The sequence below is a fragment of the Chinchilla lanigera genome, unplaced genomic scaffold, assembly GCF_000276665.1.
Source record: "Chinchilla lanigera isolate Chin_1 unplaced genomic scaffold, ChiLan1.0 scaffold00093, whole genome shotgun sequence".
Lineage (NCBI taxonomy): Eukaryota > Metazoa > Chordata > Mammalia > Rodentia > Chinchillidae > Chinchilla > Chinchilla lanigera.
Genome location: NW_004955494.1, coordinates 6101577 through 6114123, shown reverse-complemented (window position 1 = coordinate 6114123; position 12547 = coordinate 6101577).

The following is a 12547-nucleotide window of genomic DNA, read 5'->3' as shown; positions in this document are numbered from 1 at the left end:
GTAGCTTGAGAACTGATGCCAGTTATGCTGCACTACAGAAAGGCCACTAATAAGGTTTTGAACATAAAATGACATTTTAGACTGTTTATGTCTATTACTCTTACCAATACGTGAATATGCACAAGAGTGGAACTACCCTATCGTTACAAATTAGAGGCCTGAAAAATTGCAGGCATAAAGCATCCTTGTTATTTTTATTCTAGAGAATCTGAAAACTTCTTAAAGATGGGACTCCATCCCTGATTTTCTAGACCATACTGCATTTTTCCACAGACATAACCTATTTCACTTCAGCTCTATTATCTCATGCTCTGGAAAACTGGACAACTGCCCATAAAGGTAAGCCATGATGCCTTTTTCAATTATACAATAAGTTCATCTCCCAAGAGCTTTTAGTTTCAGATAAGTCTGAATAATCAGAATTTGTTCAAAGAACAGAAGGAAAAACTTAATTAAGTGACAATCACATCGATCTCAAATAATTTATCAAAAATATTCAGTAAAGAAAGACAGAAAAACTGTTCAGCAATCTTTGGTTATCTCAGTTACATTTTTTCTGCTGCCTGCTCACTAAACAACGTGATCATCCACTATCCAATAATTGAATTTTGTTCACTATTTATCCTTCTCTTCAGAGCCCCAAACCTTTATCTGCTTGGTAAATATGCTTGCCTTTGGGTTGCTATCCCATTTCCGGTATCTGCACGGCTAAAACAGACACGGTTCCAGTCCTAGTTCTTCCATTGAATGCCTCTCCGATTGTTTATTTATCTCTCTTACCCATTTACTCAGATACAATTCACAGTGTATGAATTTTTCTAAGATCAAAACTAATATGTTTGATTACGCAAACACTTTACTCAGCTTTTCACATTAATCTCCTTCAAATGATGCTCATCAATTTTCTGGTCTCACATCAATTGTCAATCCCTGCCTGACTCACAAATTTGATGCCACTGTATTTCTTCTCCATGAAATCGTACTCACTTCTAACAGACATTCTATGCTCAATTTTTTCACATAACTCTATAATTTGTTATGGTATTTGCTTTAAATTTCTGTGATAGTCAGAAAATTCTTAAGATTAAATGTTTAAGTATTGGTCATGCACTAACACAAGAATTAGGTATAATATTGACACATTTTATTAAATCATAGCCCTAGAATCCTATGAAAAAGGAAAGGATACAATAAGCCCCCAACTTATGAACATTTGAGTTATGAACTTTCACAGATATAAAAGAACCTTTCATTGCCAATATTCTTAGATGTGAACAAATTGTGGAAGTAGTTCACATGTCTGCTGGAATTGTCACAGTGGTGCTGCTGTGTGCTCTCTGTACAGTGGGATAACGTGCAGTAGTACAATGCTCAATCAGAGTCCAGGATGTCTGGAAGCAAGAGGAAAGGCAGTGGTGATGTGGAGGGGATGGCTGGAAGTACAAAGCATTATACATTGTGTATTTGTATCAAAGGTGTATGAGACTCATCTTGTTGGACTTACAAATGAATCCAACTTACAAATGTTCTCCCAGAGCAGAACTCATTTGAAAGTCAGGAACTTACCACAGTCAAAACACCTATCTTTGTAGACCCAAGATTCAGGCCTGCCTCACTTTACTAAAGGTCGCAATCAGCACCAGGCATGAGACACCAGGCTTGTCCCATGGTAGACCCAGAATCCAGATCCACTTTCATAGTTCTTGGCACCAGGCATGTCCTGGGGACTCAAATCCAGGTCTAGCTCATGCAACAGGAGCACCCATACAGACCCAGGCTCCAGACATGACTTGTGGATCCAGGCATTATTCAGCCTTTCCAAGAATTCCAACAAAACTTCCCATGGACCTGCTCAGAATCTCTGGATGGGCTGACTGGTGAAGGGCTATCCCTGTCAAAGCTAGTCTGTAAAGGCTGGAAGTGGTGATGCCATCTGCAAATATAAAGGTACAAATTCAAAGTCACAAACTGTATGGAAAAAAATCAAAAAAGGATCACCAGCAGTAACACTAAAAAACTGAAGTTACAAACTGCTTGACAAAGATTCAAACTTATCATCCTACAAAAGCTCAGTGAAGTACAAGAGAACATGGATACAAAATTAAACAAAATCAGGAAAACACTACAGAAAAAAAAAAAAAAACTAGAACTACAGCAAAGAGAAAATATAATGGACAGAATCAAACACATTCTGGAGCTGAAAAACACAATTGCTAAACTAAAAGAAATCAGAGAAAACTACAACTGAACATTTGATCAAGTATAAGAAATAATTGGTGAGTTCCAAAAGAGTCGATATGAAATTACACAGTAAGAGGAACAACAGCAACAACAAACAGAGAGAAAGAAGTGAGCAAAGAAAACCTATAGGAATAATAGGACATGATTAATTGAGTTAATATATTATGGGATTTCTAGAAGGAATACAAAAAAAGAGAGGCAGAAAGTTCATTTAAACAAACAGTGGCATAAAACTCCCTAAATGTAGACAGGAAAGTGAACATTCAAGTCTATGGCTCACCAAAGTGGGTTAAATATAATGAAATCTTCACTGAGACACATTATGATCAACTTCTTAAAAGGCAAAAGCAAAGAAAGAATTTTGAAAACAGCAAGAAAATATTGGCTTATCACATACAAGGAAAATGAGTAATACTATTCACAGATTTCTAAGTGGAAACATTGGAGACTGGAACAAGTGAAATACTCTATTTAAAGTACTGAAGGAAAACAACAAAACAAAACAAAACTAGCAAGCAAGAATGCTCCATGTAGAGAAGCTGTCCTTTAAAAGTGAAAATTATATGGAATATGATCAAAATATATGGTGCATGTTTAAATTTTTTTAAAAAAAATCATTAAAGGCATATTTCCCTTAATCTCTTTCAAAATCCTACCTCCTTCCTTCAGGACATGTGTTGCATTATTTTTGACACTTTCTGAAGCAGTTTTGAAAATCCTCTTTCCTGAGTGTCTTTATTTGCTATGGTCAAAAAAATTGGTGAATGCTGCTATCCAATGCCATCCAACAGAAAGATAAGCTCATAAAAATATTACAGCATGTCCTCAGCAACCTAGTTACTGGATCTGGCACCATGTGACTTGTGGCTCTTCCTCAAAGTCAAAATGACCATAAGAGGAAAATAATTTGAACAATTCAGGACACGGAAGCAACCATGACAGCACAACTAAAGACGTTCATGAAAGAGGATTTCCAGAAATGCTCCAGAAAGTGTCAAGAACAACGGGATCAGTATGTTGAAAGCAAGGAGGAAAATTCTGAGGGTGATTAATGACAATGTATATTTTATTGTAATAATTTTAAAAATATAAATATTTATTGTACTTTTCAATCATGACTCATATAAAGACTTTCCTAGACAGCTCAAAGCTGAGAAAATGTATTACCACTAGACCTGCCTTATGAGAAACACTAAAAGGAGTTCAAGTTGAAACACAGTGTGCTAATGAAAACCTACAAAAGTATGAAATGGAATGTTAAGTAAGATAAGATTCAGAATAATAGAATACTACAATGGTGGTGTGAAAAATTACTTTTGATTCTAGTATAAAAGTTTGAAAACAAATCTATTAGAAATAACTATACAGGAGATGATCAAAATCTACAGTGAATGCTTAAATAAAAGTTATTACAGATTGCCATTTGTAATTGTCAAAATATTCTGCCTTCTTTGAGCATAGTTTTCCCATTATTCTTTCCACATTCTGAAGCAGTTCTGAAAGTCCTCTTTCATGAGTATCTTTCTGAGGAGTTGTTAAGAACACAGTGAATGCTGATGCCTACTGCCATCCAAAACAAAGGCAGGCCCATAAAAACATTATGATGTATCTTCATCCACCTTATTTGCCAGATCTGACACAATGTGACTTCTGGCTCTTCCCTAAATTCAATATGACCATTAATGTGAATGTTTTACATTGATTAAGGAAATCAAGTTAGCTATGACAGGACAACCAAAAACACAGAACAAGAGCTCCAGAACTCCCTTAGAAGTGGCAAGAACAATGAGATAAGTGTCCTCAAATCAAGGGGGAATAAGATGAGGTGGATTCATGACAATGTATCCTTTACCTTAATAGTATTTGAAAATTTAAACTCTGATCTTATTTTTCAATCAACCATTGTAGCTCTAATAATCTGTTAATGGGGGTTATAATAAAATGTAAATAGTGATATTGATAACATAAAATGGGAATAAGTTCAAATGTAGAGATTTAATATTTACTTGGAGTGAACTTGTCATCAGCTTAAAATAGACTGTTATAATTATAACATGTTTTGTGCAAGTCTCATAGTAGCCGTAAAGAAAAAAAACACAGTAACTAAACAAAAACCAAGAGAAGACTCGGAGTATACTACCACAAAAAGTCATCAGATCATAAAGAAACCAAGAAAGGAAGAAGCAAAGGAACAACTAATCAGAAAAAATTAACAATTGAGGGGCTGGGGATTTAGCTCAGTAGCACAGCGCCTGCCTGTCAAGAGCAAGGTCATGAGTTCGATTCCCGTTACTGGAGAAAAAACAACAAAACAACAACAACAACAAAATTAACAATTGACAACAAAAAGTCCTGAACTATGGATAATTATTTTAAATGTAAGTGGATTCAGTTCTCTAATCAAAATGCATATCTGCATTAGTTTGCTCTCCTGCTATAGGGTGAAATATCCAACACCTGCAACTTAAAGGAGGCATAGTTTATTCAGTTCACAGTCTCGAGGGTTTTCTGTTTATCATTTTTTGGCTTCAGTGCAGAATTATCCTGGTGGAACAGCATGGCAGGATAAAAACTGCTCATCTAACAGCAACCAGAAAGCAGAGACAGGGGAAGAAGGGAGGAAACTAGGACAAGAGTACATTTTTCGGGTCAGTGCCCTGCTCCCTTGGACTAAGCCCTATACCAAAACACAGAAATCTGTGGGGCATTTTACAGCTAAACCACACCAACATCTATAGTGAATGGATTAAAGGAAACAAGATCCATCTACATGTTGCCTCCAGAAACTCACTAGCTTTTAGGACATGCATATGTTGAAATTAAAGTGATGGAAATAGATATTGTATGCAAATGGTAACCAAAAGAGACCAACAGTGGCCACATTTGTAGCACAGAAAATAAACTTTTACCATAAAACTGTTATAAGAGGCAAAGAAACTTGCTATATCATAATATGTGGATCAAGAAGATAATTGTAATGTATTGCACTTAACATGGCAGTACCTAAATATACAAAGCCAAAATTCTCTTGACTGAAGGGAGAAATAGATAGTAATGCAATAATAGCAGACTTTTAGACTGCATTTTCAACAATAGATACATCATCCAGACCAAAAGGAAAATAATCAACAAGAAAACAGTAGGCTTGAATGGCACTATAGAATAAAGCTTCTAAGAGACATAGAAAGATTACATCCAACAGTAGAAGAATACACTTTTATTCTCAAATACATATCAAATGTTCTCCAATATAGATTACAGAATTTCCTAACAAATTTAAGACAATGGAAATCATATTGAGTATCTATTCTGATGACAAATTTAAGCTAGAAATGCTTAACAGAAAAGAAACAGGAAAATTCACAAACATTGAAACCATCAATGAGTCAAAGAAGACATTCTAAAATATCCTAAGAAAAATGAAAGTAGAAACACAAGATATCAAGATGTATTGGATGTAACAGGCACCAGTCCAAGAGAAACATTTGCAGTGACAAATATGCATGTGAAGAAAGAGGAAAGAGCTCGAATACGTAAGAACTCAGGGTACTGATAAGGAAGAATTAAGGCAAAATGAAGTAGAAGAAAGGAAATTATAGAGAGAAATCAGGAAAAAGTTAAAATACTAGGAAAAAATTACCAATGATCAATGAAACTGTGTTTTAAAAAAGTAAATGAAATTAACGAACTCTTAGCTATACTAAAACAAAAGAGTTAGAAGATTGATAATAAAATCAGAATAAGAGACAGTATAACTGACACCACTCAGTTATAAACAATCACAAGGAATCTCCTACGAATAATTACATGCTAAGGAATATAAAAGAAATGAATAAAGTTCTAGAAACATGGAAATATCAGGACTGAATGTGGAAGAAATAAGAAATTTTAAAAGAGCAATAATGGATAAGGAGAGTCATCAAATAACAAAAAATATTCCAACACAATGAATTTCACAACCTGATGATTTTACAGATAAATTCTAGTGAACATTTAAAGGAAAAATAATGCAAATACGTCTCAAACTTTTCCAAAGCCTTAAAGAGGATGAAACATTTTCAAACTCATTTGAAGCCTAAGCCAGGTGAAAACAGTATAAGAAAAAAAAAAAATAGGTCAGTTGCTCTGAAAAACATAGATGTAAAAATCCTCAAGAAAATCTAAGCAAACTAAATTTAGTCCACATTAAAAAGGTAAGATACCAGGATCAAGGGACATTTATTCCTGAGATATAATGATGCTTTCACATACACAGCCCAGTAAATACAGTACACCACAGTAACAGAATTAAGAGGAACCTCATGATCATCTCAAGAGACACAGAAAAAGCCCTTGATAAAGTTCAACATTGTTGCACATTAAGAACTATAAAAAATTAGGTAAAAATGAAATATACCTCAACATTAAAAGAGAAATATATGACAATATCACAGCTAGCATTATAATGACCATGAGAAAGTTTAAAACTTTTTCTCTAGATATGGTACAAGACAAGGATGTCAACATTCATTTCCCTTCAACATAGTACTGAATGCTCTAAAATAATTAGGACACAGAAAGAAATAAAAGGTACATAAATTAGTAAGGAAAAAGTAAATTTTTTTTGTTTACAAATTACAGACTCCATCAAAAATGGCATAACTAACAAGTTCAGAACTTTAACGTGGTTTACAAAATCAACATGCAAAAATCAAATGCATTTGTATAATACATTCACAACAGATTATCTAGAAAAAATTATGAAACTGATCTACATTCAATAGATGTAAATAAAATATTTAGGAATAGATATAATCAAAAAGTAGAAAGTCTCTGCCGCTTAAATAATTGGATATTTGTAAAAGAGATTTAAGAAGAAATAGATAAATGGAAAGTTATATTATGGTCATGAATTAAAAGAAGTAATATTTTAAAAATGTGGACAGTACCCAAAACAATCTACAGCTTCTATACAATCTTATCAAAATTCCAATGACATTTTTCCTCAATAATAGGAAAAAATTCTATACTGCAATTTGAATGGAACCAAAAAAATTAAAAAGACCCAGAGTAGCCAGCATTATTACCTGGAGTCATCACATTACTTGGCTTCAAAATCTACTAAAAGCTATAGCCATGAAGATATGTGGTAATGGAATAAAAGCATAGATATGCCAGTAGCATAGTACAGCCAGCTCAGAAGTAAATCAACAAAATTTCATTTGAACAGATCTTCGACAGAGATACTAAGAACATGCAGTGAGGAAAGGGTAGACGTTTCACAAATTTTACTTTGCTTACTGAATACAGAGCTTACAGGCCCTCGGCCTTGGACTGGTGCTGTATTCTGGATCCTTTTTGTTTGGGGGTATCCAGCTACTTGGATTGAGAAGCTACTGGATCCTCTGGTTCTCCAGTGCACACACGGATATTGTGGACTCTTTTTCCTTTGATCCTATAACCTTGTGTGATGAATCACCCTCAGTTGATTCTGTTCCTCTTGAGGACCCTAACAAATATTATGCACAAAATCAACTCAAATGGATTGAAGATTTATATGTAAGTGCTAAAGACTGCTAGGAAAAAACATAGGGGAGAAAGCATTACGATATTAGTGTGGTTTTTTAAAATATGTCCTCAAAATCATAAGCAATATAAACAAAAATAAACAAATGGGATTGAAGCACACATGAAATTTTTCTGTACAGTAAATGAAACAAGAAGTAGGAGAAGGTATTTGCAATACATACCACAGACAGTGGGTTAATATTCAAAATTTATGAGGAACTGAAATAACTCAATATTCTACCTCCCAAAAAAGGATCCTGAGAAAAAAAGGCAAAGGATTTGAACAGACATTTCCAAAACAAGACATATGTGGTGTGATCAAAAATTACAGTGAATATTTTTTAAAAATTTAAATATTCTAATAAAAGACATATTGTCATCAATCTCCTTCAGAATATGGCCCCTTGCTTCGTACACACTTATCCAATCAATCTTGTTACTTTCTGAAGCAGTTCTTGAAGTTCTCTTTCAAAAGTGTCTTTAGTTTTGCTGTTGTGATGACTTTGATGCAGTGAACTGATAAAAAACATTTACCTTTCATGGCCTTTTTGTTACTTTGGAGATGAACCAGAGTCTGTATGGTACCAGATCCAGTAAAAAAGATGTGTAAGAACACACCACAGAGTTTTTACAAGCCTATCTTTCTGTTGGATGAAAATTCAGTAGCAGCATTCACTATAGTTTTGATTACAATTCACAACGTAGCAGCAAGCAGAAACTTCGACACAACACCGAGGATTTTGAAGCAGATTTATTTACATTGATGGGCACTGATCAGGATCACTCCCAAATATCAGGCCCTAACTCTGGTAGTCTTGGACTTGTATTGGATAAGCAAGTAGGAAATACAGAGCCAGAATACTTTGTTCATTGGTGGCTGGTTTATACAATGTGCATCATAGTGACCAGGTGTGCATCATAGTGACCAGGTATGCATCACAGGGACCAGCCATTTCTAAGAGACAGGAGCAACCAGATGTAGAACAGGAACTATTACCCAGGCAACTAATAAACTGAAGTATGCTGGCTTGGCGTAACTTTTTGTTACATTTCACCTGGCAAAGTTTTGCTGGGCATATTACATGTGCTGTTCTGAGACAGGGCCCAGCTAGAATTTAAGCTTGTCTGTTCTGTAACATTACTCTGGCAAGGCAGTGAGGGAGTTAGTCTCATCTAGGAGAGTGTCCAGTGTGCCTTGGATGGTCATAAAAGCTTGGTCAAGCGTTTGATTGATTGTTCTTGGGGCAACTGTCCATAGAGTTTAAGGCAAAAAAAAAACCCCAAAATAAAAAACAAAAAACAGCTAGCTAGTAGAAGGTGGGGAAGCAAGAACTGACGTAGGCAAAATCCAGGTCAGTTAACAAAAACCATAGCTATCAAGGAGACAGGGTAGCAAGGAATGGAATAAGCAGCCTGAAAAGACATAAAAATCAAGGGGAACAGGTATGGAGCAATACTGTGAAGTGTGTCCTCAAGCGTCAGTCATGCATGCACTGTTCAGCATGTGTCGGCTCTTCAGAGTGAGCCTCAGAGGAGCTGCCCAGTTAAATTTTTCAGCATATCTAAAGCTGGACTTCTGAAACTTATAGAGATAGTATGTACCTGGGTTATATGTGTGTATAGGAATGTCTACAGATATAGCTGGTCTTTTAACTGGTTACAAGATGTGTGCACTTTTATGTTTTATTTCTGTGTCTTTAAATGGTGACAGTCCTTTATAAAGCATGAGGTCAGGGCCAGTGACACAGACACTGAAGCCTGAGTGGCTGCAGGTGTACAGGTGCCAGCATTGTGGCTTGAGCTTTCAGAACAAATGGTTGAGGAAGGTCTGGCTCTGATCTTCTAGTAATACTGGGTGAGGTTTTCCTGGCTTGGGTTGATGTTTCAGGCAGTTAGATTCCCAGAGGGGGTTTAGGCCTCTGGACCAGACTATTTTGCATCCTTGGTGGCAGGTTTCCAAACAGCAGTTTGCTGCGCAGGTCTTCCTGTAGGAGAGTTTTGGCCAAAATAGTTTTGTCAAGGGGACCACAATCTGTCAGACTTTATTTTGCATAGTGTTACCTCCATTCATAAACAGGGTGTACTGAGCATCTGTCAGGGGGTCCATTTTTTAAGAACAGTTCTTCTCAGTACAGCATGTGGCACCTGGACAGTTACATCTTGGTCTAAGGTGAGCTTGTCAATTTTCTTGATCAGGGCAGTGGTTCTTAGAGCATGGAGGCTATTGGGGGAGGCAGCCCTTAGAGACCACTGGGTAATGTCAGGGACTAACAGTCTGAGTAGGCATATAAAATCCAGCATCTCCAAGAAATTTACAGAATTTCTTTTTTGTAAACAGTTTCTGTCAGGTATTGTAGCAGGGGTTTTGTTTGGGCAACATATATAGAGGGCAACCTCATTGGCACTGGCAGCTTGGAGATCTTGAACTAGCTTGACAGGCGAAGAGGTGTACTGTTTGATGCAGATGGGGATTGCCTTGGGACAGAGTTTGATCACCAGAAGAGAGTGATTGATAGCAAGCCCCAGGGGTGAGTCCTTTGTCCATACTTCTGGAAATAATTCTTTCAAAATTTCAGGGTTTATGATTATCAGGAATTTCAGGCTGATGTGAGCACTATTCTTCCTCCCAGGTAGAGTCAGAGTCAATATCAAGTCTGGGACAGTGGACCTGCGTGTGAGGGAGGCTGGTCACAACCCAGGAGAGGTATAAGGCATTGAATCATGTACAGGAATTCATAATTAATAAAGTATCCATCAATTTCACAGGATCTGCTTTGGCAGAAGTTTTCAGTGGGGGCGCCAATGGGTAACTTTAGTAACTTTAGACACGTTTATTGGCTTTTTGCCTCCGTACAGATCTGCCAGGACAGTAGTGTGGTGCTGATCCAAGGCTTCATGGCTCTCTGTAGCATCACAGCCCCAGGTTTGTCCTGCTCAGGGAGGACTGTGTTCACCCGAGTCAGGATCAACTGCTGTGGAAGGGACTTTTGATCTTAATGAGGCTTGCGCTCCATCTAAAATGTGGTGACATTCTTCAGTATTGAATAGAGTCAGAAGGAATTGCTGACAGTAGAGCAGGAGGCTGTGGTGCAGGAGACAGAACTGGTGGTGGTGATGTCATGGTTGGCTGAGCAGCTTGATGAATGTGAGGAGGCAAGTTAGACTTGGGGTCCTCAGGCAGAACAAGGTAAACTTTTCTGGCTTGGGTTGAATCTGAGAGCCTCTCAGATGGCCTTATGGATTTGTTTTGATGACTAGGATGGCTTTCTTGTCACACAGGAAACAGGAGTGGTGCCAAGATGGGGGAGTTTTAACCCCCTAATGGCAATTGAGTCCAAGTGAGTTGGCCTTTTATCTCAGGATTTTCGCAGTTGAAGGGGCTTATGGGAACAACTTGCAAGGAGAGGAAGGCATCTTTTCTGTGTTTTTGACAGCACAGAGATCTTGCCCAAGATTAATTGTCTATTTGGCTGATATATTGCTGGATCCTTGCTTGTGCTTTCTGTGACATCTGGTAGAAATAGGGGTCACAGTGAGGCAGCATGGTTGATTTCTAGGCCCAGAGGCAAGTCTCTGTGGGGAGGTTTTCAGAACTTTAAGATTGTTGTTTTCTATTTCAGGGTGATGCAGTCATCATTTTCCTCTCAGGAAACAGTCAAAGTTGAATGTGCAGGGCTAAACAAGAGTGAGACTGACTGGCTTGGTGTGAAGGAGATGTCCTCCCTGGCTGTAAATTTGTGCCTGGCAGAAGGGGCCTGAGGCAAGAGTCCCAGTTGCCCCAGTGATGGTAACTTTTTGACAGAGGGAAGTTTGAAGGCAGATAGTTCTATTCCATTATCTACTAGAAAAGTCACAAGTTTGCCCCTGACTTTTTATGTCTATGACTCTCAGGGGCCCAATTTGATAGAGCTTGGTCTGTCTTATCTATTCAGGCCCAACAGGTAGCAGTCATTTGTCAGGGCTGACTGTCCAATTTTTTCTCAATCACAATGTGGAACTCAGAAGGAATCGTTGACAGTCATTTTGGGTGGACATTAGACGATGCCATCTGACAAGGATAAGCGTGTAAGCAGAAGGCTCTGGAAGGAGGGCCTCTGGGGCCAAATGCAGGCAATGGCTAGTTGAAACTAGTTCAATTGATTGGAAGTAGACAAGTCGGGAGCATGGAGTGAAGCTATCGATTTTGGCAACACCTCCAGCAGCTAATGAGGGTGCCAAGGTGGAATTCTCAGGAATAATGGGCCTCTCTTACCTTTTTTTCTTTGAAATACAGGGAGTGATTTGGTTTCATTTTAACTCCATAAAAGCCCCTTTTCCTATAGACTGGGACTGTGGGTTTTAACTAATTAGTTCCCATTTTATCTCCCTACTTTGTATGTTGTATACCCTTGAATGATGGCACAACAGAGAAAGGGGGGATGCCCCTCAGAGAGACACCATTCAGATGTCCTCCTGTCTGTGCCCCTCACAGGGTTTTAGGCATAATTTAGCTAAGGAGGGTGCAAAGTCTACATTATGCCATATGTTGATCACCACAGAACGACAGGTGAGGGCCCATTCAGTCCCCATAACCAGTGCTTCCCTGTCTTGTTGCACAGACAGAAAAGCCTATTCCTTATGCTTTCCCTTATTCCCACTCACACACCCATTTACCAGGCACTCAGAGGCTATACATTCCAACCCTCCTTTCCTTGAGGGTGGTCCTAAGTAACAGGAGTTGATCAAGCTGTTCTGCTCAAACTGAGCAGGACTGACAGAT